Here is a 27,446-nt window from a genome sequence, read left to right on the forward strand (position 1 = left end):
TATAACCCTAGAATTTTGTTGCAAATTTCTTATGCAACAAGATACTCCCAAACTGAATATTTTAATGCCCTGAAAATTTATAGCACATCAGGTTGCTATGAGTTAGGAATTGGCAGGGTTCACTGGGGTGATACTTTTATTACTGCTAGCATCATAGGGATCAGTTGGGGTTATTCTGATGGCTGTTCATCTAGTCTGGAGGATACAGAATATATCTATGTACAGATAAAACATCTAGGCAGGGATGGCTGAAAGGCTAGAACCCATTGGGATTATTTGACATCGTACCTAGTTGTGGCCTCTCCTGAATGTTTCTGTGTTTTCATCTGAAATATAGAATAATTTTATTGAAGAATTTAAGGTACTTTGTTATAATTTTTGAAAAATAAAATTTATTTATTTTTAGTCAAATTTCATTAAAATATAATAACTCCCATATCTATACTAAAATATTTTCATTGTGTTTTTCCTAATTATGGAAATTGTCTTAAACTATTCCTTTGCTACTGCTTCTGTGATAACTGATCTCTTCATTATGAAGTATTTATTTTATTTTAGACCTTTAGTAATAATTAAAGCAGGACTGGGGATTGAACCCAGGGGCATTCTACCTTTGACCTACACCCCCAGTCTTATTTTTATTCTTTATTTTGAAGCAGGATCTCACTAAGTTGTGGAAGGTTATACTGAGTAGCTGAGGCTGGCTGCAAACCCAAGATACTCCTGTCTCAGCCTCTGAAGTACTTGGATTAGCAAGCATGTGCCACCAGTAGATCTTTAGTTAAAATATACAAGTTATAAGATAAATCATAAGTGCATTCTAAGTTTAATTTTCACATTGTGAATTACCAAAAAGGCATACACATCCATTCAAAGACATGTAGACAAATATTTATATAAACTTATATTTGTAACAAAACCAAACTGGAAATTAATCCATTAGCATATGATTATATTAATAATTATGTTATATCATTTTATAATAGTATATAAGTATAGTATGACTATAAAATGTACTAGTATACAGTGTAATCATATGGAATATACCATTGAAGAAATAAATAACACAAGCATCCACATAATTAAATCTCAAAATATTTATACTGATTGTGTAGACATGAATATTGATATATGGACAAAATGTGCATAGTAATTGATTACATTCATTTAAGAATCTAAGAAATAAAATTAATTTTTATAATGACAGAGGGTGTATTAGTAGATGCTATTACAGAGAGTGGAGGGGAAAGATAGGACGGAAGAGTATGTTTGCTAATCCATTATACTAATCATTTTGCATTTCTATATATGTCAAAACTTATTAAGTTGTTCAATTTAAATATTTTCATGTACAACATATCAGTTACACCCCAAGAAAGTTGTTTTGTCCTGAAATGTGCATATCTGTGTAATGTGCCTCCAGATAAAGAAACACAATGCTGACTATACCAGAGAGGTTTCCATCATAACTCCTCCTGTATCTTCCCCTGTATCAGCAAGGTATCCAGAAATTAAAAATAAGCATTTCTCAGGAAATTGCATGATAATATCACATGAAAAATAGAAATCATAAAATAGAGGAGGACAGAAGAAATGTTTAAAGCCTTAATAGTCAAAATATATTTCACAACTTAGTGAAACAATAAAAAGGTTTATATCTCAAGAACTTCTGAAAACAGTATCTTAGTCAACATTATCACTGCTATAATCCAAACCAACTAACCACACAATTTAGAAAAAAATATTTTCTCAGTGTTTTACAGGTTTTTTTTCTTGGACTACATTTATGGGTCAGAACTATACTACACAAAATATTTGAAAATTTAAAAAAATTGAATTCTTTAAAAGCAAACAAAATCCCTAAGGCCACAACTCCTGGGACCCATCCTCTCCAGCTATATCTCACAGGTATAGGTTACCCAGATAAATTTCCTACTATGGATTTATCTATAGATGAGATTATAATCCTCATGACTTAATTACATCAACTCTGAACCTTAATATATGAGCTCTTCAGAGAATATTCATTAATGATAACAAATAGCTAACAAGATAAATGGAAAGGACCCAAATATATTTTTATAAAACTACTGAAAATAAAAAAGGCACCAGTAAACTTAAAAAAAGTAGAATAAAAATTAAAAGCACACACAGAAAAACAACTATGATTAAGGGGAGATATTCTATAGGATAAAGCCCTATGGCTCATCTTTAAAACGCTGAAAAAAAATGAGGCATGTTGGAGATAGTTTGTAATTTTAGTATTTGGGAGGATGAGACAGGACTATCTGAGATTGAAGTCTTTTGCATTTTAACTTAGCAAGATTCTGTTTCAAAATAATAAAATTAAATTAGACTAGAAGCATAACTAGAAAAAAGAATGCTTTTGGGTTCAATAACCAGTACCACAAAAAATGCTGACAAAAACTCTCAACCTGAAATTCTAAACAAAAGAAAATATTCTCCAGGTGTCATATAAAAACGATGACATTTTCAAGTAAATCAGGACAATCTGTGGCTAGGTGATCTGTTCTACAAGCAATATTAAGAGGTTTGTTCAGGTTGTAAAACAATGACAACAACAACAAAAAAAAAAACACCTGTATATTCTCCAGGTAAAGAAGCAAAGCAGAAATGGAAAGGACTGGTTTAAGACAAAAGACTCTTCTCTGCCTCATATATAAAATATAACTGACTAATTAAAAATGATAACATTTTTCTTCTAGCTATGTCCTTGTACCTAGATGCTGTGCTTCTGAAAACTGTTACGTAAAGATAAGAGGAGATGTAAAGGGACCAGTATGTTTGCACAACACATTTTCTGTAAAGAAGTAAAATAATCAACTCTAAATAGAATGTAGATGATTTGGGATTCATATTGCAATCTACAAAGCAATTACTGGTAGAATTATTACTGAAAATCCAAAAGATAAATTTAAATGAAGTATTAAAGAAAATAGAATATCGAACCAACCTTACATCCCTGGAATGAACCCTACGTGGTCATCGTGTATTATTTTCTTACTGTGGTTTTGAATGCATGCTCCTAGTATTTTGTTTAGCAGTTGTGCACCTAAGTTCATCAATTATATAGGCCTATAGTTTTCTTTTTAATAGTTTTGTTATTAATGTGATGTTGGCTTCATAGAATAAATTTGGGAGTCTCCTGTTTCTATTTTATGGAATAGATTAAAGAGTATTGGGATTAGATCTTCTATAAAGGTGTTATAAAATTAACTTGGGAAACTATCTGGTCCTGGGCTTTTGTTTGATGGTAGGTTCTTTATTGGTGACACAATCCCTTTTATTGATATTGGTCAGTTTATATTTCCTATATCTTCTTGGCTCAGTTTTGGAAGGTTATATGTATCTAAAAATTTGTTAATTTCTTCTAGACAATTTCCATTTATGTTGGAGTATAGTTTTTTTTTTTAAGTAGTTTCTGATAATCCTCTGGATTTCCATGCTGTCAGTAGTGATTTGTCTTTTTTCATTTCTTTTTTTAGTAATTTGAATTGATTCTTTTTTTCCCTTAGGTTGGCTAGTGGTTCATCTAGTTTATTTATTATGTTTTTGAGAAACCAGCTTTTGGTTTTGGTCATTTTTTGCATTTTTTTATTCTCTACTTTATTTACTTCTGCTCTGATTTTAATAATTTCCTGTCTTCTACTAGCTTTTGGGTTACTCTATTTCTGTTTTTCAAGGGCTCTGAGGTGTGTCATTAGGCTTATTTATTTGGTGATATTTTGCTCTTCTTATATGAACATTCAGTGCTATAATATTTTTTCTTAATACTGCCTTCAAGATATCCCAAAGGCTTTGAAATGTTGTTTTGCTCTTTTTATTTGTTTCTAGAAACTTTTTATTTCACCCCTTACTTCTTCTATGACCCATTCCTCATTCAACAGTGTGGTGTTTAGTCTCCACATTTTTATGTGGTTACTCTGGGTCTTTTTATAGTTGATTTATAATTTCACTCCATTTCGAAAAGATACGGGGGAGTATGTCACATTTTTTAACTTGCTAGTGCTTACTTTGTGACACAGGATATGGTTTATTTTGGAAAAGTTTCCATGAACAGCTGAGAAAAAAATGAACTTTGCTGTAGTTTGGTGGTATCCTGCATGTGTCTAATAGATCCATTTGGTTAATGGTGTTCTTTAGGTTTGAGGCATCTTTACTGACTTTTTGTCTAGATTGGTCTAGCAGTGTGAGAAGAGTGTTGAAGTCTCCCAGTATTATATCAGGATCTATGTGTGACTTAATGTTACAAATAGTTTTATAAAAATGGCTGCAGCTATGTTTGGGGCATAAATGTTTACTTCATTATTTTTTCTTGCTGGATTATTTCTCTTATGAACAAAAAATAAATGTTTTGCCTCATCTGATACACTTTTGCTTGAAGTCTACTTTGTCTGATATCTTAGTCACTACTCCAGTTTGTTTTCAAGTACCATTGGCATGGATTAGCTTGCTCCAGCCCTTTAGCTTTATTTTGTGACTATCTTTACTTATAAAGTGTATTTCTTGCAGGCAGCATATAGATAGAAATTTTTTTCTTAATTCATTTGCCACCTTAATCCATGTCTTTTTATTGGGGAGTTGAGGACATTTTGTTCAGTGTGATTATTGAGAAATTATTTTTAGTTCTTAACATTTTGAGTTTTAACTTCTGTTTGAGGTAGTTCTTTTTCTTCTTTTCCTAGTTGTTTCATAAAAAAATATTGTTTCTCTGGTTCTGGCATTTATTACTTATCTTTTTTGCAGTTAATCTCTTTGAGAATTTCTCTAGTGATGTTTTGGAAGACATAAAATCTTTCAGCTTTTGTTTGTAGGGGAAAATTTTTATTTTCTTTTTAACACTGAGAATGTTTTTCTGGGTAGAAAATTTTTGGCTGCAAATTATTTTCTTAGAATTTGGAATATTTTGATTCAAGACCTCTTGGATTTCATGACTTTATTTAGGAAGTCTGGAGTGATTCTAATTGGTTTGCTTCTGAATGTCACTTTTTTTTTTCTTTTGCAAAGTTTCTGGATACAAAAATCAATCTTAGAATATTAGAAGCTTTTCTTTATGCCAACAGTACATCCTCTGAAATAGAAATTCAGAAAACACTTACACTCAGGATATTTTACAAAAAATACTTAGGAATAAACCTAACCAAAGTGGTAAAAAAAAAAAACCTCCACAAATAATTATAAAGCATTGAAAAAATAAATCAAAGAAGACCTTAGAAGATGGAAAGATTTACCATGTTCTTGGATAGCCAGAGCAAATGTCATCAAAATGGCTATTCTGCCAAAAGTGATCTATAGAATTATCCCAATACCCATTAAATTACAATTGATATTTCTCATAGACATAGAAAAATTTTTGGAACAACAAATACTCCTGAATAGCCAAAGTAGTTCTCTGTTACAAGATTCATTCAGGGAATATCACAATATCTGAATACAAATTTACTTAAATTTAATAAAAACAACATGGTATTGGCACAAAAATAGACACATATACCAATAGAGCAGAATAAAAAAAATCAGAAATAAATCTGCATGCTTACAGCCAATTGATTTTTGACCAAGGGGCAAAAAACATAAACTTGAAAAAATATCTTTTTGAACAAATGGTGTTGGCAAAATTGGTTAACCACATACAAAAAAAATGGAAATAACCCCATTTTCTCTACCTGCACAAGATTCAATTCAGGATGGATCAAATACTTAAAAATCATACCAGAGATCTTGGAGCTCCATAAGAGGGCATTGGTCCAGAACTTTAACACATAGGCACAGGTAAAAACTTTATCAGCAATACCACAAAGACACAAGAAATTAAAAGGATCATCAATATGTAGGATTGTATTAAGCCAAAGAGCTTCTGTACAGTAAAACAAACTATGAAGAACCTCAACAGAGAGTAGAGAGAATGGGAAAACATTTTTGACAACTATTCCTCCAAAAGAGAACTAATATCTAGAATATAGAGAGTACTCACAAAACTCAATGATAAGAAAACAAACAACCCAATCAAAAAAATGGACAAGTGAACTAAATAGAAACTTTACAAATGAAGAAATTCAAATGGTCAATTATTATATGACACAATGGTCAACAAAATTAGCAATCAGAAATGCAAATTAAAGCTACCCTGAAATTGCACATAACTCCAATTAGAATGGTAATCATTAAAAACACAAGCAAAACTACCAAACTAATGCATGTGCATTTATGTTCATAGCTGCACAATTCACCATGCCAAACTATGGAACCAACCACGATATGGAATACAAAACTATGAAATATGTACACAATGAAATTTTAATCAATCATAAAGAAAAACAAAATTATGTCATTTACAGGGAAATGGATGGAAGTGGAGAACATTGTGCTAAGTGAGATAGTCAGACACAAAAAGTAAAAAAATATTGGATGCTTTTCTAATATACAGAAGGTAGGGGAAAAAGTATCATAGACAAAACTCTAGACTGAGAAGGAGAAACAATAGTTGAGCAAATAGGATGCCTTTACTGAGAGGGATGGGAGGGGTATTAAGAAAATTCTCTAATGTCCATGATGTACATTCACAAACATATCAATCACTAAACCAAACATGAGAATAAGAAAGGGGGATAAATGGGTTGGGAATGGAAAGGGCTAAATAAGTGGTATGTGCATGTATGCCTCTACCAACTTGTATCTCATTAAGATGAATGACTTATACACCAATAAAAATAAATATAGTAACTAGCTCAAAGTGGTACATACCTAAAATGTCAGTACTCTAGAGGTTGATACAGGAGTATTATAAATTCTACACTATACCAAGCAACTTAGTGAGATTTTCATCAACTCATAGAAATTTTTAGCAAATTAGTGAGACCCTATATTAAAACAACAACAACAAAAATATGAAAATGGCCTGGACTTGTAGCTTGGAAATAAAATGTCTCTGAATTCAATCTGCAGTATAAATAAATAAATACATAAATACATAAATAAAATATTAGGTAATAAAATTTAAAAATTAAAAAAAACAGAGATAGAGAAATGGAAAAATAGGAGGGGTGGAAATAGAAAAACTGGTTAGATAATACTAAATATTATCAACCACACTAAATAAAAATAAAAACCAAAAAAAGCAAAAATAAAAGAAAGATAGTGAGAGCACAGATTAAATAAAGTGACCTTCTTTAAATATAAAAAAATGAATTCACTGATAAACAAGTATGCAACTTCTGGGTGAGGTGGTCCAGGCATGCAATCCTATTACTTGGGATACCAAGGTGGGAAGATTGCCATTTTGAAGCCAGAATAAAGTATTTAGAAAAACCCTATTTCAAAATAAAAATTAAAAATTACGCTGGGTGTGGTGGCGCACACTTGTAATCCCTACGCTTGGGAGGCAGAGACAGGAGGATCACACAGGTTCGAAGTCAGCTGCGCTAGCTTAAGAGACCCTGTTTCCAAATAAAAAGTATAAAATAGGTCTGGCAGTGTAGCACAGAGGTAGAAGGGCTTCCAGGAACCCCAGTACCACACACAAAAAAATTAAAAATTACTTGGAGACAAGTTCAGAGGTAGAGTGTCCCTGGGTTAAAAGAGGAGGAGGAGAAAGTGGAGGATGAGGAAGAAAAGGCTGAGGATGAGAAGGAGGAGGTGGTGGAGGAGTTGGAGGAGAAGGAGGAGGAGAAATTAGGACTGTCACAATAAAGTAGAAAAAAATGAGTGTCTTGATAACAGAAATTTATTATCTAGATGTTCTGGAGACTAGAAGTTTAAAAACCAAGGTGTCTTCATAGCTAAAACCTGCTAAAGAATTTGGCAGAAGTGTCTGTTATCAATTTTTTTTCTTGGTTTATGTATGGCCATATCAGGGCTCACTTGGGATTCTTTCTCTATGTGTGCCTGTGTCCAAATTTCTTCTCTGTATAAGGACACTTTCACATTTTGTCTGTTTGATCAAGATGATAAGAAATAGAATTATAGAATATCATCATGTTTTTGTTTAGTGCAAGGATTTAGAATATTGTTCATTATTTTATTCAGTTCATTATCTTATACATTATTATGTGATGACAAAGGGGCAGCTTAATAATAGAACTAATTTTTAATTTTCTACAGAAATGGTTTCCTGTTTTATCAAGGAACACTTTGTACCTTATACACTGAATTTTTTTCCTTTTACAATAATTCCTAGCTGAAAATAACATGTTGTTTTCCACTTGAAACTAATCAAAATTCATCTTTTTCATCCATTTGTTTTCTTTCACATATTAAACTTTTTCTTTTGTTTATTTGCTTTTAAGTCATTTGAGTAATTTAAAGACCAGGATAAAAATTAAGGTTAGAGGTTCCTGAGTTTTTAGAAATTTGTACAGCTTTTAAATGTTAAACAAGGTAGCACGCAAGACCCCTGGAGAAAGCGGGCCCAGTACCCTGGGACCCGGGTGGGGGTCAGGCGGGGCACACCAGCCGGGGCCCGGGTCGCGGGACTCTTTGCCCTGGACCGAACTGCACGTAGCACGACAAACCTCTGGAGAAACCGGGCTTAGTACCCTGGGTTCTGGGCAGGGGTCGCACGGGCACACCAGCCTGGGCCCGGGTTGCGGGACTCTGGGCCCCAGGCGGAGTAGTGCGGAGAAATCTGGACCCATGGGGAAACCGACCAGGTTACAGTGCTAATGAGTGAGTGCCTGATCCCACTACCTTCTCAAACCACATATACTGTATTCTCTTATTAAAAAAAAAAAAAAGAAAAAAAAAAGAAAAGAAAAAGAAAAAGAAAAAGAAAAATATCGGAGAGGAGTTAAGAAAGCCGTTGCGGATGCCAGGACACTGGAGATGTAGACAAAACTTATCTAAATGCAATGGAACTTATGGAAAAATTCCCCGTGAAGGAGAACTGTTGTTTCTCTATATTGTTAAGAATCTTGGACATCACCTGTAAGGAGAGATTTTAGCGGAGACCAAGGAGAAAGGCGGTGTTGAAAGAGTTCTCCGCGATGGCAGTGGAGACTTGTATTCAGGAGAAGCAGAAACCGGATCCTACCAAACTTATTTTTTTGGAGAAATTAAACCAAATGTCGAATGCTACCGTCACGCATGCTTAGGAACACTGGACAACATTCAGAGTGGAAAAAGAGCCTGGGAAGGATTTGAAATGGTGGAGGCAGTGGTAATAGCAGTGGCCATCCCCATACTCAGGGGAGGCAGAGATCTGATACATTATACCTGGAACCTTTGAAATAATAACCCCAGAGACAGTGATCAGAGCCTGCTGAGGGGTTAGGCAGGTGCCAGGGCCAATGGACGACATCAGAGTTTGCCGTGAGGCAAGGCCACTACTGATGCCTCCGAGGCCGGGACTGGAGCCTGCCGAGGGGTTAGACCGATGCTGGGGCCAGCGAGGCCAGCATTGGAGCCTACCGTGAGGCAAGGCTGGTGCTGGGGCCTCCAAGGCCAGGATCAGAGCCTGCTGAGGGGTTAGGCTGGTGCTGGGGCCAGCGAGGCCGGCATCGGAGCCTGCCATGAGGCAAGGCAGTACTGGGGCCTCAGAGGCCAGGATAAGAGCCTGCCGAGGGGTTAGGCTGGTGCTGGGGCCAGCGAGGCCAGGATAAGAGCCTGCCAAGGGGTTAGGCCGGTGCTGGGGCAAGCAAGGCTGGCATCGGGGCCTGCTTTGAGGCAAGGTCAGTGCTGGGGCCTCCGAGGCCGGGATTGGAGCCTGCTGAGGGGTTAGGCCGGTGCTGGGGCCAGCGAGGACGGCATTGGAGCCTGCCGTGAGGCAAGGCTGGTGCTGGGGCCTCCGAGGCCAGGATAAGAGCCTGCCGAGGGGTTAGGCCGGTGCTGGGGCCAGTATGGCCAGCATTGGAGACTGCCGTGAGGCAAGGCTGGTACTGGGACCTCCGAGGTTGGGATCGGAATCCTGCCAGGGGTTAGGCCGGTGCCGGGGCCAATGGCCAGCATCGAAGCCTGCCGTGAGGCAAGGCCACTACTGTGGCCTCCCAGGCCAGGATCGAAGCCAGCTGAGGGGTTAAGCCGTTGTGGGGGCCAGCGAGACCAGAACCGGGGCCTCCCATGAGGCAAGGCCGCTGCTTGAGCCAGAGAGGTCTGGATCAGTTCACTGAGTAGCCAGGCCACTACTGGGGCCATCAAGAGTGGGATCAGTACTTGCAATGCAGCATGCACAGAGAAATATCGCAGAAAATATAAATCAGACGCTTCCCCTAATCAGCAATAACTAGGAGGAAAGAGGCAACAGAAAGAGGTTGAGCTATAGAAAGGGCCCTATAGTGAAGCAACTAATGTGACCAATCATAGGGTATGGAATAGTGGAGGACGGAGCCTCTTTAAAACGCAGGAGGTACATAAACAAATGTATCAAAGTTAATCACCAAACAAACATGGGATTGAGGGAGGGGGAGGGAATGGGATGGGGGCTGGATAAGGGCTGATTGGATGATGTGTGCTTGTATATCCTCTCAAGTCTTGTACTCCAATGTGATTGATATATGACTACAATGCACCAATTTAAAAAATAAATTAATTAATTTAAAAAAATAAAACCTTGGATGCCAAAAAAAATGTTAAACAAATTTTTAGCAATTTTATGATATTTTATTATTTCTTAAGAAATATATATATATATATATATATATATATATAGAGAGAGAGAGAGAGAGAGAGAAAGAGGAATCCATTAGCAATTTTCTTACTATTATAAAAATAATAACAATTTTATTCAAATGTGATTACCTCAACAAGGCTTCAAAATAGATCTTGTATCATTTATGTTCAGCATTTAAGGAACCTAAATAAATCTGGCTAATATTACTGAACACTTACTTTGTTTTAAATATTATTCTAGAGACTATGGGAAGATGGTGACTGAGTAAAGCAGCTTTTATAAGTAATGCTGACACTCGATCTTCATAGTGACAAAAATAACACCTTGCAGAGTCAGAAAATACTATCATTGAGAAACAAAAGCTATAAATACAAGGGACAGAAAAAAAGAGGACTAGGACAACCAGAGAATTAGAAAAAAGTCCCTGCCCACCGTGGCAGTGGCCACTGAGCCAACACCATCTTGCCTTACAGAACCAGACTTCAGGGAGGAAAAGCAAAGGAGCTGAAACAACAAGTATCAGTCCAGTTGGGTGTAGTTCAGCAGTTCTTTCAGCACAAAGCCTAGCTAACATTTTCGGCTACCAAGCCCATCATGGTCTCCAGAAGGGAGATATTCCAGCCTCATGGCCGAGGTCATGGCAGAGATGCCATATTGCCATTAGCAGCAGTGAGTTCACCACGCCTGTGAGAGCTCATAAAATAAAATACAATTGCGGTATTTACAGGGACATGGATGGATCTTGAGGACATTATGTTAAGCAAGATTAGTCAGTCACAAAAAGTAAGGAATCTGATGCTTCCTCTAATATGTGATAGCTAGTGGTAATAGGAGGAACTCCAGGTGAAAAAGGAGATCCTATAAAGTAGCAAATAAGGCAACCTAACTGTGGGGATGGGAAGGGGGAGAAGGAAACTCTTTAAAGTGCATAATGTACTTATTCATATCGAAATCAACCACTAAACCAAGCATGGGAGGGAGGGATGGGGAGGGAGTGAGGTGGAGACTGGGAGGGGGCTGACTGGGTGATGTGTGCATTTATGTCTACACAAGTTTTTTACCCCATTATGATGCATAATATGACCCCAATGTGATAATAAAAATATATTTAAAAAGGACGTAAGATTTGGGGAAACAAAAACAATAATAAATTAGTAGCTTTGGCTATCTCTTAAAAATATTATTCTATGCCCTTACAAGAGTATTCAAGAACATAAGAGTACCAAGATATAGCTGTTTTAAAGCACTTACCTAGCATTTGTAAGACTCAGGGTTCCATCCCCAGCAGTGTAAAAAGTAAATACAATAAAACAAAATAAAGAGGAGTTTAATCTCCCTAATACAGAGAGGTTGTCTAATTTCCCCAAACTACCACCAAAATGTAACTTCAAGAACCATAACATGAAAACCCACACTCTTAGACACTGGATAGTACTATCTCAAACAGGGTCAAACAAGCTCTTGCTTTTTGTAGTTGTTATTCATGAATTTGTAGTATAATAAATCTGTTTAGAATGTTTTTTATTGTCTCAATCACTGTTAATAATTTTTATCCTTATAAAACCATTTGTATTTTAATAAATATTCTTCAGCATAACTGCATCATAATTTGTTAATTAATGAATGTATCATGGCCTGATAAGAGAAGTAAAATTATTATGAGTGGTTTAGTCTGATTATAAAAATTGAACTTTATGTGAATGTGCTGGTTGGGGAAGTAAGTTATGAAAGCTGCTGCCCTTAATCTAGCATGGAGTCTGAAGTCATTATAGATCAACTAGCTTTTGTTTGAGAATCAAAACATCCTAACATCCTAAATCAGGACAAATAAGAATCTCTAATCTCAAAGCTATAAGTGAAATGTATGAAAAGGTAGTATATAGTAGAGGTTAGAGTTAGTGAATATGTAGAAGGATTCTACCATATGATTCAGCAATACTACTTCTGGGTATCTACCAAAAAAAAAAAAAAAAGCCAAACTAATGCATCTGTATCTATGTACATAGGTACACAATTCACAGTTGCTAAACTATAGAAGCAGCAAAGATGTCTATTAACAAATGAATGGAATATAAAACTATGAAATATGTATACAATGGAATTTTACTCAGCTATAAAGAAGAACAAAATTGCTTCATTTACAAAGAAATTAATGGAACTGCTGAACATTATGCTAAGTGAGATCAGTCAGTTACAAAGATAAGAAATTGAGCCGGGTGTGGTGGTGCACGTTTGTAATACCAGCATTTGGGAGGCTGAGACTGGAGGATTGTGGTTCACGGACAGCCTCTGCTACTTAGTGAGGCCCTCTGCAACTTAGTGAGACCCTGTTTCAAAATAAAGAATAAAAAAAAAAAAGGGCAGAGGGTGTAGCTCGGAGGTCAAATGCCCCTGGGTTCCATCCCCAAACCTGCAAAAAAAAAAAAAAAAAAAGAAATTGGATGCTCTCCTTAACATGATTGAAGCTAGGCAGAAAATCAGTCTTAGGAGAAACTCTAGACATAGAACGAAAAACTGTAGATGAGCAAATTAGGCAATCTAACGAAGGGAGATGGAGGGGTGAGAGGGAAATTTTCTAATGTACATGATGTACATTTACAAACATATCAAAGTCATTCACTAAGCCAGATATGAGTAGGATGGAGGGGGGAGGGAATGGGGGTGAGAATTGGGAAAGGACAATTGAGTGATGTGTGCATATATGTCTCTACCATTTTGTATTTTATTCATTGCTACAATGCAGCAGTTAAAATAAAAATTAAAAATTAAAGAGAAGTGTAAAAAAAAGAAGAAAAGAAATGTACAATAAGGAGCTGTTGTTGAGTTTGGCTCAATACTCAAAAAGTTCAAGTAAAGTTTTGGCAGAATCTGGAGGAAATGAATGTCTAGGTGCTGCCCCATGCCATCAGGGGAGAGAGCCACAGATGAACCAGCTTGCCTCCGTCTTCTGCACCTGGCATCCTTCATCACCTTTGCACCTGTGAAGGAACCTGGGTCTTTATACTCTTGACATGACTCCACTTCTCCCCACATAAGACAGGTGAAGCTCCACTAGGTAATTTACATGACAAGTAAAATCCTAACGGAAAAGCTATTTTGAAGTCTTCCACCATATTTTGTGTGCTGTAAATACAAAATCCTCATATTACAGTTGGAGAATAAACTATCTTACAGATTTTAATAAAAAATAGATGCTTATAGCCAGGTATAGTACAGGCCTATAATCCCAGTCCTTGGGAAGCTGAGACAGTAATATCACAGGTTAAAGGCCTTTGTATGGTAACTTAGCAAGACTTAAGAGACCCTATTTCCAAATAAAGAAGTATAAAATATGTCTGGGAGTGTAGCCTAAAAAAATAAAAAGTAAAATAAAACAGGGCTGTGGTGTTGTTCAGAGGTAAAATATTCCTAGGTTCAATTTCAATTTATGGTTAAACACACACACACACACACACACACACACACACACACACACACACACTCTCTCTCTCTCTCTCTCTCTCTCTCTCTCTATCTATATATATATATACATATATATATGTGTATATATATACTCTTTTTACTAGTTTTTTAATCTGAGAATACTTTAATTTCTTATCCACAGTTATTATTACTGCATAATCTCTTCAGTGCCAACAACTTGCAACAAGAACTTTTTCTTTTAGAGAGACTCTATTACAGTAAAATGACTGTTCTGAAATGGGATGCTTTCAGCAATTGTTCAAGTTTCTCTCTTTGTGTAAATTATGTCTCTACTTCTCTCTTCAACTCACATAAGCAAAATGGCTTAGATTTTGAATCAGATATGGATATACATATTATTTTTATAACTTGAGTAAATTACAACTTTAAAAACAATAATTCTTCCTTTGTGATATAGACAGCCTAATGGTATGTGGTTGACAGGATTGTGATAGTAATTAAAGAAATTATAAGTGGAAGACTTAGAAGTTAGTCTGACAAATAGTGATACTTCACAACAATGTCTATAATTCAACCTCTTTAAGCAAAATTAGAGATGAATTGGACCAAAAAGTGTTCTTGAAAATTTATCTTATATCTAGAGATTTTTTAGAGAAAAAAAGATGTATTTATTTTCCCAGTTTTGGGAGGATCTATATGTTTAGTTCATGTCAGATCAGGTCTGTTAGGGCATGACTAGAGGAGGAGGGGAGAGAGACAGAGAGAGAGAGAGAGAGAGAGAGAGAGAGAGAGAGAGAGAGAGAGAGAGAGAGAGAGAGAGAGAGAATGTGCAAGGCTGTGCTCTCACATCATGGAGGCCAGAAGCACAGTAGCAACTAATTTTTTACTTTTTGTGACTATATAATCTCACTTAGTGTAGTGTTTGGAAGCTAGAGAAAAATGATTCATAGGAGAAACTCTAGACAAAAAAGAGGAATCATAGACGAGCAAATAATGTGTCTTAACTGAGTTTGATAGGAGGGGGTAAAAGGAAAATTCCTAATAACATTAAATAAAATCCTAATGTATTATGTGCATTTATAAATTTATCAAAGCCAATCACTAAGCCAAACATAAGAAGGAGGAATGGGGAGGAAACTGGGGGGAAGTGAGGAAGGGCTAAATGAGTGAGGTGTACATGCATGCCTCTACCATCTTGTGCCCCATTAAGATGTATGACTAAAATGCACCAATAAAAATATAAGTAGTAATATTGGCTTTTTTCTAGATTATCAAAGTTTTAAATTGCATAGACTATGATATGAATATCAAGATTTTCATATTCTAAAAACACAATATACATGTTTAAACATTTCTGATAAGTTACTTATGAAAGATGACATAATTGTGACTTTAATAAACATGTATAATCCTAGTACTTTGAAAGGCTAAAATAAGAGGACCTCAGGCTTGAGGCCAGTCTCAGCAATTTATCAAAATCTTCTTTCAAAATAAATAAATAAATGAATAAATAAATAAATAAATAAGGTTGGAGTATAGCTCTGAGCTTGAATGTCCCTGGGTTCAATCACCAATACTAAAAAAAAAAGTAAAGTAAAATAACACTTTCCATATTTGAGCATATATTTTTCACTGCGATACTTAATGAGGAAACATTTGCTATTATGCAAAGAATTATTTTCTGGAAAAAATATAGAAATTGAAAATATCCGCCTAACAGAAGCTTCTCTCATCTTTTTTTATTTCTCACAAAAACCTTGCAGCTTCTAAAGAAAATATTGTAGTAAGACATATAAAATTATTTTTAAAGTCAAGTGACACAGGTGTTCACTATAAGCAGTATTTCTTTCAAAACAATCATTGTAATCGGTATTTTTTTTTCCAGTGAGTTCATTCTTGCTTTACTATGTAGTCACTTGAAGACTATTCTGGCAAGGACTGAAATACTCAGAGCGCCCTTGAGTATCATGAATTATCATAGTTAATCAACAGAAAGTTCTCTTTTTTTGTCCAGGTGTTTCCATAATGGTGAACCATGGTGGGGGGAAATGCCTATTATGTTCAATTGCCTTCAAAGTTCCCTTTCTACAAAAGCAAATCCCAGGGTGCCTGTTGAATTCTTGATAGAAATACAACTTTACTGAAAGGTAATTTGGATTTTATTTATAGAATGTAAGGTTGACCCCCTGATTCAGCTCACTGAAGGCAATACTTTCAATATCCAAATAACTGGTAAATGCTTAGTTTTGATATATAGTATATGACTAATGTAGCTATTAATACATAATAATGAGAGTGAAAATACCAAAATCTGAATATCTTTAAACTGTTTTCGCAAATTTTATGTAAAGTTCAAAATGCTGCTGGAAATTAAAATAGTACTTTAATTTTCTAAATACATTTTTCTAGAGAAGTTAAACAAACAAACACAAACTCAATTGTCACTCAGCCAGCAGCAAAACATTTGGGGACTTGAACCTGGACCACTTACTTTTGCTCTTTCTACTATCACTTGATTTTGGCCAATAATATTTAGAGGGAATTTCTCATTTCTTATTGTTGTACACATATTCTGGCTACATAGATACCTTGGCTCATACTGATATTCTTTCAAACATGAGTACAAATTAGAATGCCAAACACAATGACATACTATGGAAAAAATAAAAATGACATCTTTACAAAGGTGAGACATTTTTACAAATGGTTTATATTATAAATGTGGTTTCAACCTTAATGTACATAATATACATCCACAAACATATCAAAGTCAATCATTAAGCCAAACATGATAAGGAGGGCGAGGGAGGGAATGGGGTGGGAATTAGGGAAGAGCTAAATGAGTGATGTGTGCATGTATGCCTCTACCATCTTTTTTTTTCATATATATATATATATATACATATATATATATATATATATATATATATATATATTTATTGGTGCACTGTATTCATACATCATAGTGGGATACAAACGTTTATAGACATACATGCACACATTGCCCAGTCATCCCCCACCCAATCCCCACCCCATTCTCTCCCCATCCCTCCCTCCCATGCTTGGCTTAGTGGTTGACATCTAGTATTATAGCAATTTATCCAAAATTAAAAATGATAATCTCACATAACAGTTTCATTTGTCTGATATCAAGCTTTTGATGACTTAAAGATAACATTTCAATATTTCTTTTTACTTTCTTTCTTACCAGAGAATATTTTTTTTCTATTTTTTTTAGGTGAAACTATCATATATTTATATATTTATTTTTCAGAAAAAAAAATCTATCCTAATATGGAAAATGGACTCTAGATACCCAAAATGATCTTGAAAAAGAACAAAGCTAGAAGATGTATATTTTCTGATTTCAAACCATATAAAGCTACAATAATTGAAACAGTGTAGTACTATTCTAAAGGCAGATATATAAACCATTGGAGTAAATAAAAGCCTAGAGCTAAATTCTTCCCTATATTGTCAAGTTATTTTTGACAAGGTTTCCACGAACATTTGGTGGTGGAAAAAATAATCTTTTAACTAAATATTGTTGAAACATAATAATTACATGAAAAAGAATAAAGTTGAACCCTTACCTAATCCCATATACAAATATTGACTCAAAATAGATAAAAGACCTAAATATAAATCTTAAGACTATAAACTTTTAGGAGAAAATCTGGGTCATAAAACCTCACACCATTGAAATTGGCAGTGATTTCTTGGATATGATTTCAATGGCACAGGCAACAGAAGAGTATACAAGCTCCCTAAAAAATAAAAAAAAATATTGTATATCCAAAGACAATGTAAACAGAGTTAACAGTTACTAATAAAATGGGATAAAATATTTCCAAATGCTATATCTGAAGGTATATTAATATTCCAACTAGAAATCCTAAAAATTAACACAATAAAGGCAAACAATACAATTTAGAGATAGGTAAAAGACTAACATAAATAATGAATCTCCACAGATAACCAATCTTAGTTGTCTGTTGAATGGAAACTCTTGTTTCTCTGGTTCTGGTGTGTGTTACCTATTTCTTCTTTGTAGTTAATCTCTTTGAGTATTTTCTCTAGTGCTTGTTTTGAAGACATACATTCCTTCAGTTTCTGTTTGTCATGGAAGCTTCTTATTTCTCCATCTAATTTGATAGAAAGTTTTGCTGGGTAGGAAATTTTTGGCTGGAAGTTGTTTTCTTTCAGAGTTTGGAATATGTTACTCCAAGCCCTTCTAGCTCTCATGACTTGGTTTGGGAAGTCTGGAGTGATTCTATTTGTTTTGCCTCTGAATGTCATTTGGCCCTTTGTTTTTGTTGCATTTAAGATTCTCTGCTTGGCTTCCACATTGGTCATTTTGACAATTATGTGGCGTGGGGATCCTCTTCTCCGATCCTGTCTAAAGGGAGTTCTATAAGTTTCCTGGACCTATGTATCAACCTCTTGCTCTATGTTTGGAAAATTTTCTGCTATTACTTCCTTGAAGAGATTGTTGATCTCTTTGGTTTCACTTTCTTTTCCCTCCTCTATTCCAATTATTCTTAGGTTAGCTCTCTTAAAATGGGCCCATATTTCTTCAATATCAGATTCCTGCTGTCAGATATTTTTTCCTAGATTAGAAACTATGCATTCATTTTTGGAATGATCATCTTCTAAGAGCGAGATTCTGTTCTCCATGTGGTCTAATCGGTTGTTTGTGCTTTGAATTGAGGTCTTTATTTCATTAATTGCATCCTTTATCTCTTTTTGTCTCTCTCTGAGTTCTTTTCGAAGCACCTCTATTATTTCTACAGTTATTTTCCTGATTTGATCTTCTAGAAGTCTCTGATTTTCTGTTTTATCGGGTTCTGATATTGTGGGGTTGTGGGCATTCATTGCTCCAGTATTATTCCTCTTTCCCATGATTTAGGAAGTTTGTACCTTCTCTGGGTTCTTCCCTTGGGTCACTATGACTTCACTTAAGGTGTTCTGGATCTCGAGTCTGTAGTATCTCAGACCCCACTACTCCTTTACTGGGTTGTATCACAGAGTCTCTGACCCATAGAGTCCATAGAGGCTGCTTTAGACTGTGGGGGGTGCCAGGTTGCACGTTATCCTATGGTGTGATATCTCTGCCACCGCCCCTCCCCCACTGGGTCAAGTCCCAGGGAGTACAGTACTGGGATTTCTCCGCTGTGGCCCGCAATTTGACTCACTGTTCTTGAGTACGCAGATGTAGCTGTACTGGATTCGGTGAATTCTCTGCTGCTGCCGCCGGTGGCAATATGGCGCCGCTGCTACGCCCTCGGCCGTGAGGCTGGCGTATTTCTTTTTGGTTTTGATTTCCACTCTGAATCCCTGCAGCGTGTCCTGAGCTCAGCCACTCGGAGCTTTAGATTTTACCTACGGCGAGAAATCCCGCCTGGCTGTTCCACAGCGGCTCACCTCGGCTTGCTATAGCCGTCCGGTGAAGTCGCCGCTGCCACCGGCAGTATGGCGCTGCTGCCGCGGACTCAGGCATGAGGCCAGTGTATTTCCTCTGTGGCTCTGAGCTCTGTTCTCAGTTCGCTTTCTCTCTGGAGCCTGGTGATTTTTTTGTTTCTCTGGTGATGGTGTTTTCTGGCTATGAAAGGCACTGATTTTGTGGTAATGGAGATTAGTTGTTAGCGGGGCTCTTAAGCCCCACTTTTCTCTGTTGCCATCTTTCCGGAAGTGTCTGCCTCTACCATCTTGTACCCCACTAATATGTATGACTACAATCCGATAATAAAATACTGTGTTTTCAAGGAGCTGAAAATTAATATTTTTGTAAATCATAACTACTTTATGCTTTTAGAAATCATAAAAGTATGTCAGAATAGGTCTTATAGAGCAAATACCCATCTTGTTGCACTTTAAACTAAATACTATAAAATGCACTTCCAGGTATTTTATTAAGTACATTAGCCTAGAAATTGGGGCCTGGGGCATATCTACAAGTATACCTAACAGCTACAATTGGCACCCAAAATCTCAGTCAATGATTAATCCTTCCTTCCATTCATCTAATAAAATTTTAGTGAGTTTTTTAAAATAATGTTTAGGAAAGTCATCACAACCTTAAATAAGTTATCTAACTTTTACCACCTTTCAGAACATAAAAGTAGGATATACACTTTATCTATATGCTCAAAAATCTAATATTTTTCTGTCACATGTCTTGAGGAATTCTCATCTTTTTCATGCACCTGCCCAATAGTTAGAAATTTATAATGAATTGTTTGTGCTATATTTAAGTTGTTTCACTATTAGCTTTCAATGAAAAACCACAAGAGGAATATATTTCAACTCTACTATTATCTTTTAATTTATTAGCACAATGGTTTAAAAGGAGTAAATAGAAAACAAATATTTTTTCCAGCAAAGAGTAAAAGAAGTAAAAATGCATTCTGTATTCTATTTTTAAACAAAATAGATCTGTATCTTTAGAAAACTAGATACCAACATGATTAGAAAAATTATCTTTTGGTTGTATAAGATTGTGAGTGACTTGACTTGTTCTTAGCTGTGTATGACAATTTTTTTATGTTTAATATATTTTTTTAGTTTGTGCTGCTAGGCTAAGATACCATATATTAGATAATTTATAAATAACATAAATTTATTTCCCATAGTACTAGAAGCCCTAATATCTAAGATAAAGGTATGAGCAGTAGGTGTCTAGTGAAGGTCTTCTTGCTGTGTTTAAGGCAAACTCTAATTGTTTTTTACATTTAAAGACATTTTGGAGAACTTCCAGAAAGATGGCAACAGAGAACAGTATGAAGAATCCTCATAAGAATGGGAACAAATATACCATTTGATCCAGCAATACCTCTTCTGGGTATCTACCTAAAAGAAAGGAAACCAAACTACCAATCTAATGCATGTGTATTTATGCTCATTGTTGCACAATTCACCATAGCCAAACTATAGAACCATCCAAGATGTCTATCAAGAGATGAATGGATTACAAAACAGTGGGATATGTACACAACGGGATTTTACTCAGCCATAAAAAACACAATTATATCATTTTCAGGGAAATTGATGGGTCTTGAGGACATTATGCTAAGTGAGATTAGTCAGTCAAAAAAAAAGAAATCAGATGCTTTCATAATATGTGAAAGCTAATGAGAAATTGGTCATAGGAGGAACTCTAGATGAAGGAAGAGGTCCTATAGAGGAGCAAACAAGACATCATAAATGAGGGGATGGGAGGGAAGAAATTCTCTAAAGCACACAATGTACTTAAACATATCAAAGTCAACTACTAAGCCAAGCATGGGAAGGATGGATGGGGAGGGTATGGGGTGGGAATTGGGTAGTGGCTAAATGGGCGATGTGTACATGTATGTCCACACAAGTTTTTACCCCATTAGGGTGTATGAATACAATGCACCAATAAAAAATTAAAAAAAATAAAACTTATTTTTTGTGGTACTGTGGATGAAACTCAGGGGTATTCTATCTCTGAGCCACACCTTCAGTCTTACTTTTTGTTCTTTATTTGAAACAGGGTTTCACTGAGTTGCCAATTGCTTCACTAAGTATCTCATGCTGTTCACGAAAGGACAGTGACCCTCCTGTCTCAGCCTCCCAAATGATGGTATTACAAGTGTATACCACCATGCCTGAATTAAAGACCTCTTATAAAGCAGTAAGAAAAACACAAAACCCTAAAAGCTGCTTAAAAAAGAACTTCACAAGGAAGAAAAGCAAATGAATAGTAAACACAGAATAATTTTGATACTCACTAGGAATAAAATTCAAATTAAAACATCAGTGCAATAACCTTTTTATATTATCAATATGGCAGAAATTTCAAAAATTCACTTAATACTGGCAAGACTATAGTGAGACAAGAACTCTGATTTGTATCATAAATTAGATCAAAATTTCTTGAAAACAATTTAGTGACTGCTAGGAGATCTCATTCAGCGATTGTTCTTGTAACAAATTCTTTTCCATGGACCTAATAAGATATACAGACAAGGATCTGTATGCAAGGAATCTTATTGAAGATTTCTCCATTATTGTGAATAACTAGACAGATTAAATGTTCAATCACAGAGTAAGTTTAGGCCATTTATTATGCATTTTTGTTATTGCACAAGTGTAAAAATAATATTTTAAATAATATTATTGGGTGGCTTCTGGGGTCTCCATCATGTAAGTGAAACTTCTCATTCTTTTCATAGGTTTTCTCTCTCTCTCTCTCTCTCTCTCTCTCTCTCTCTCTCTCTCCATATATATATATATATATATATATATATATATATATATATATATATATAATCTCCTCTGTAATGTCTGGACCAATTATCCACTGGATGAAAGGAGAGATGTTTATTGAATAACTGGCAGAGCTTTTTTTCTTTTTTTTCTTGGTGGTACTGGGGTTCCTTGAAATACTTCTACCTCCGGGCTACATTCCCAGACCTATTTTATACTTTTTAATATTTGGAAACATGGTCTCGAACCTGTGCGATCCTCCTGTCTCCACCTCCCAAGCACGGGGATTACAAGCATGAGTCACCACGCCCAACCTGGGAGGTCTTATTAAAGAAAGTGAAATATATCTTTTCAGAGAACATCTTGGAATAAAAGAAAGTTGAGTTTACATTCATCTTTAATTCAGTGATGGAGGCTGAACTGACTAATTAAACCTGCAATGTAGAAAACCAAAATGGATGAAAATATAACGGTGTTTTATTGCATGAAAATTATCTAATATACAAAATCAAGCTTGCAGGGGGCTGGGAGCAGTGTTTGCCTCTTTATTCTATTAGTGGTCATCTACAAATGCTACAACATTGAACTGATAACTCTTGTATTGAAAACGTTTTGGAGGTGATGAAACTATTGGTGACAACCAGAAACATGATGCTTGTGTCTTTTATAACAATGTGGATCAAGACATTTTAGATTATGACTGAGAACTGTTTGCTATTAAAATACTGCCTGAGTTTCTGGACAAACACGATGGATACAAAAGCTTTTCATCCCAGAAAGGGACCTCATTCCCAATGGAAATCCCACTTCTATTTTTTTTTTCATACTTGAAATTCATTCACATAACCTGGTCAGTATTTTAAAGAGCACATTGAAGTTTGCAGCGTGCTTGGATTTGGTTTGGAGTGGCAAGAGTTACCTGATCCAACAACCGTCTCAATCTGTTGTCACTCAGGAGACTGCAATTAAGAAACATCTCAGGCAGGGTTTTACAAAGTGTGCTCTGCAGGATGTATCAGTAGTTGAAGATGCAATGGAAAAAGAAAATTTAAAAAAGGATGTGTAAGTCCAAAGAAGGTCAGGTAAGCAAAGTCAGAGATTTCTTAGGGTTGGAGGCAAGGAAATAACTATTTAATATACTCTGTGCCTTTTCAAATTTGGGGGGGTGTGGGTTGAAGTGAGCAAGGCCTTCCAAAACGTTTCTGACATTAGAAACATTTGTGGAGGAACAACTTACAGCCCTGGTGCTTCAGAAGACGTAGCTGAGAAACCACAATCAAAGCATTCTTGCAGAAGTAACATAAATATCTTTTTTAAAAATTTTTAAACAAAATTTTTATTGAACATAAATGGTATACATTTAAACAATATTTAGTGCCCTCCCTCCCCACCCCCTTTTTTCCTTCCCCCCTCCACAAATAGTTGTCCAGGTTAACCATGTCATATTCATAATTTTACACATATTCAGATGTAGACCCTCATTAATCAAGATCAGCCTTCCTCCTCTCCTATCTTTCCATTCAAACTTTGCTAGTATTTCCCCTCCATTATCTGGAGTCCCACTGGTATCCTCTATATTTCCTAGTTTGGGCATATTAGAGGAAACATATGTACCTTCTCCTTCTGTGCTTGGCTGATCTCACTTAACATAATGCTCTCCAGGACTTTCCATCTTCTTGCAAATTATATGATTTTGTTATTCTTTATGGCTGAATGGAATTCCATTGTGTGTATTTCCCAACATTTTGCAATTCACTCATCTGTTGATGGAGACCTGGGTTGGTTCCATATTTCAGCAATTACAAATTGTGCTGTCATGAACATAGGTATGCATATGTTGCTATAGTTCTCTGGATTCAACATTTTGGAAAAATACCCAGGAGTGGTAGAACTGGATCATATGTGGATATATTCCCAGCTTTCTTAGGAATCTCCACACAAATCTCCATAGTGGCTGAACTAGTTTGCATTCCCACCAACAGTGTAAATGAGTTCCTCTTTCCCCACATCCTCGCCAGCATTTGTTGTTATTTGATTTCTTTATGCTTGCCACTCTGACTGGGGTTAGATGGAATCTCAGTGTAGTTTTGATTTGCATCTCCCTGATGGCCAGTGATGAAGAACATCTTTTCATGTATCTATTGGCCCTTTGTATCTCTTTTTTTGTGAAGTGTCTATTCAGTTCACTTGCCCATTTCTTGAGTTGTTTGTTTTACTAGTGTAGAGTCTTTTGAGCTCTTTGTATATTCTGGATATTAGCCGCCTATCAAAGTGGTGGCTGGTAAAGATCTTTTCCCATTCTGTAGGCTTCCTCTTTATGTTATTAATGATTTCCTTTGATGACAAGAAACTTTTTAGTGGTGTTTTTGTTTAGTGTTGTTTTTCTTTTCAGATTTCACTGCTCAATTTCCCCCCTGAATACTTAATCTCTAAAATAAAACACTCAACATTTATCGGTTGCATCCTGAACTAACAAACTAGCAACTGCCTTATCACCTCAGATAAGCTGCTGTAACTACTACATGAAAATGTTCAGAAATGCACTAAGTCAAAATCAAAACAGCCATTATAACACATTCTTAAAGGGCAATTCTTTGTGTATCTCTTTAAAAACATTTTTTTGTTGTTTATATAGTGTGTAGAAAGTTTGATTTCTTTTATTTTCACTTGTGAAAGGTTTCCTGCTGCCATATGATGTAAATAAAACCCTGGAGAAGAGAAAACTAAATGAGTAATGTCATTAAAGTGTATTACACTTAAATTAAAAATCACTCATACTGGATAACCCACATTGTGCTAAAACATATGAGATATACATATATTTGAAAATTACTTCAAAAGGGTAATGGTTTGTTGGTTGAGGGTATTTCTTGTGGTGATGAGGCAGAGATAAACACCAACACTGAACTTTATCTGTAAGTCAGACACTTGCTTACTGAGCACATATATAAGTATCTTTCTTAATTATCATGAGGAAATATCTATACTCAAGGTTATACAGCTGATAAGGAGGAAAAATAAACTCTAAATATATTCCTGAAGTATAATACTGCAACATCTCACTTATACATCAAATTTAAAAAAAGATAAAAAAGGCTAAATGCAGAGAAAAAGAGAGTAGAACTGTAATTATAAGTGGTGGACAATATAGGAAAATGTAGGTCAAAACTGTAGTTACATAAAATAAATAAGTTGTATGAGCTAGTATATACCAGAACTATTAGAGACATCATTATTGGATTGTATATTGCAAATCTGCTAAGAGTAAAGTTTAGATGCTCTTAACACACAGAGAAGGTATGCCTTGGGGATGGTGATGTATTTACTAAATTGCTTGCATGTAGTAATCATTTCACTTTGTAAATAATTTTCACAATGTAAATCAAAATATTTGTCAAAACATTATGTTTTATAACCTTAAATTAACATGAAAATTGAATTGTTTCAATGGTATTTTTAATGAAAGACAAATAACAAACATGGTTCAGCACACAGCTACTAAACTTTTAATCATTACTTGGGTTTTTTACAAATATTTAATTCATTTATCCAGTCACTCATCCATTTCCAGTGGGGATTTAACTGAAGAACAGTTTATTTTCAGGCTACACTCTAGTCCTCTGTTTATTTTTGAAACTGAGTCTCACTAAGTTGCTGAGGGTCTCACTAAATTGCTAAGACTGGCTTTAAAACTGCAATTTTCCTCTCAGCCTCCCAAGTACTGCAATTACAGGTTTATGCCACAACACCTGACAAATGTTTGACTTAAAATATTGGTTTGTTTGTTTTGTGGTACTGGTGATTAAATTCAGAAGCATTATATATTTGAGATACACCTCCAGCTCTATATTTTATTTTTTTTATTTAGAAACAAAGTCTCACTAAAGCCCGGCGTGGTGACTCACACTTGTAATCCCCGCACTTGGGATGTGAAGACGGGAGTATAGTGCAGGTTTGAAGCCAGCCTCGCAGCCTTGCTGGCTTAAGTGACCCTGTTTAAAAAAAAAATTAAAAAAAATATATAATATATATATATATATATATATATATATATATATATATATATATATATATTAGATCTGGGAGTGAAGCATGAGAAGAGTTCCATCCCCAGTACCACCAAAACAAACAAACAAACAAACAACAAAAAAAAACAATAAAAAAACAAAAACCAAGAAACAAGTCCTACTAAATTGCTAAATTGCAGAAGGCCTCACTAAGTTGCCAAGTCTGGCCACAAACCTACAATTCTCCTGACTCAGCTTCCCAAGTTCTGAGATTACAATTGTGCACCACCACACCAAGCTAAAATATTTGTTTTAAAAATATTTATTATTGCCGAGCCTGGTGGTGCACTCTTGTAAATCCCTGAGCTTGGGAGAGGGAGACAGGAGGATCCGGCAGGTTTGAAGCCAGCCTCTCTGGCCTAAGAGACCCGGTTTCCAAATAAAATATAAAATAGGTCTAGGAGTATAGCTCAGACGTAGCCTGCCCCTGGGTTCCATCCCCTGTACCACCAAAAAAATATTATTTATTTAAAGATAAAAAGAATTTATTTACTTAATACAATATTTCATTTTATTTATTCCCACATCTTATTGCTTTAAAAATAATAAGATACTGTAATAAAAATTTATACTTATTACAATTCAGGTAAGAATCAGAATTTTATGTTTTAAGGTTGAAGAAGAAATAATTGACCACTGACACATAAAACCTATGTATTATTTATTTCATATAACAATTTTTTTATTTATATAAAGTAATTTACAGGAAAAAGATTATGTTACAGAATCATCTCACAAATGATATGTGTGTCTTAGTTCTAAAATATGTTAGAGTTAGACTGGGATTCAAGGTGTAAAACATAATTTTGATCAATAAGTGATAAAGCAAATTAAACACATTCAGTTACTGTATAAATATTCATTATCACTGTCTCTATGTAAGGCACTAAAGATAGATAAGTAAAGAGTTGTATATATTAATTAGAATCTTTTAAGGATTCCAGATTACTAATAAATGAGAAAGATGCTAATGATTGCAATTAGGAGATACATTCTATCTGTTATTCAAGAAAATCTTTTTAATTGACAGAAACTGAACAAGGACAGAGTTGTGGGAGTGGGTAAATGTCTGCACTGCTGGTGGCACTGTGAATTGCTGC

The sequence above is a fragment of the Muscardinus avellanarius genome (genome assembly GCF_963383645.1).
Source record: "Muscardinus avellanarius genome assembly, chromosome: 1".
NCBI classification, from domain to species: domain Eukaryota; kingdom Metazoa; phylum Chordata; class Mammalia; order Rodentia; family Gliridae; genus Muscardinus; species Muscardinus avellanarius.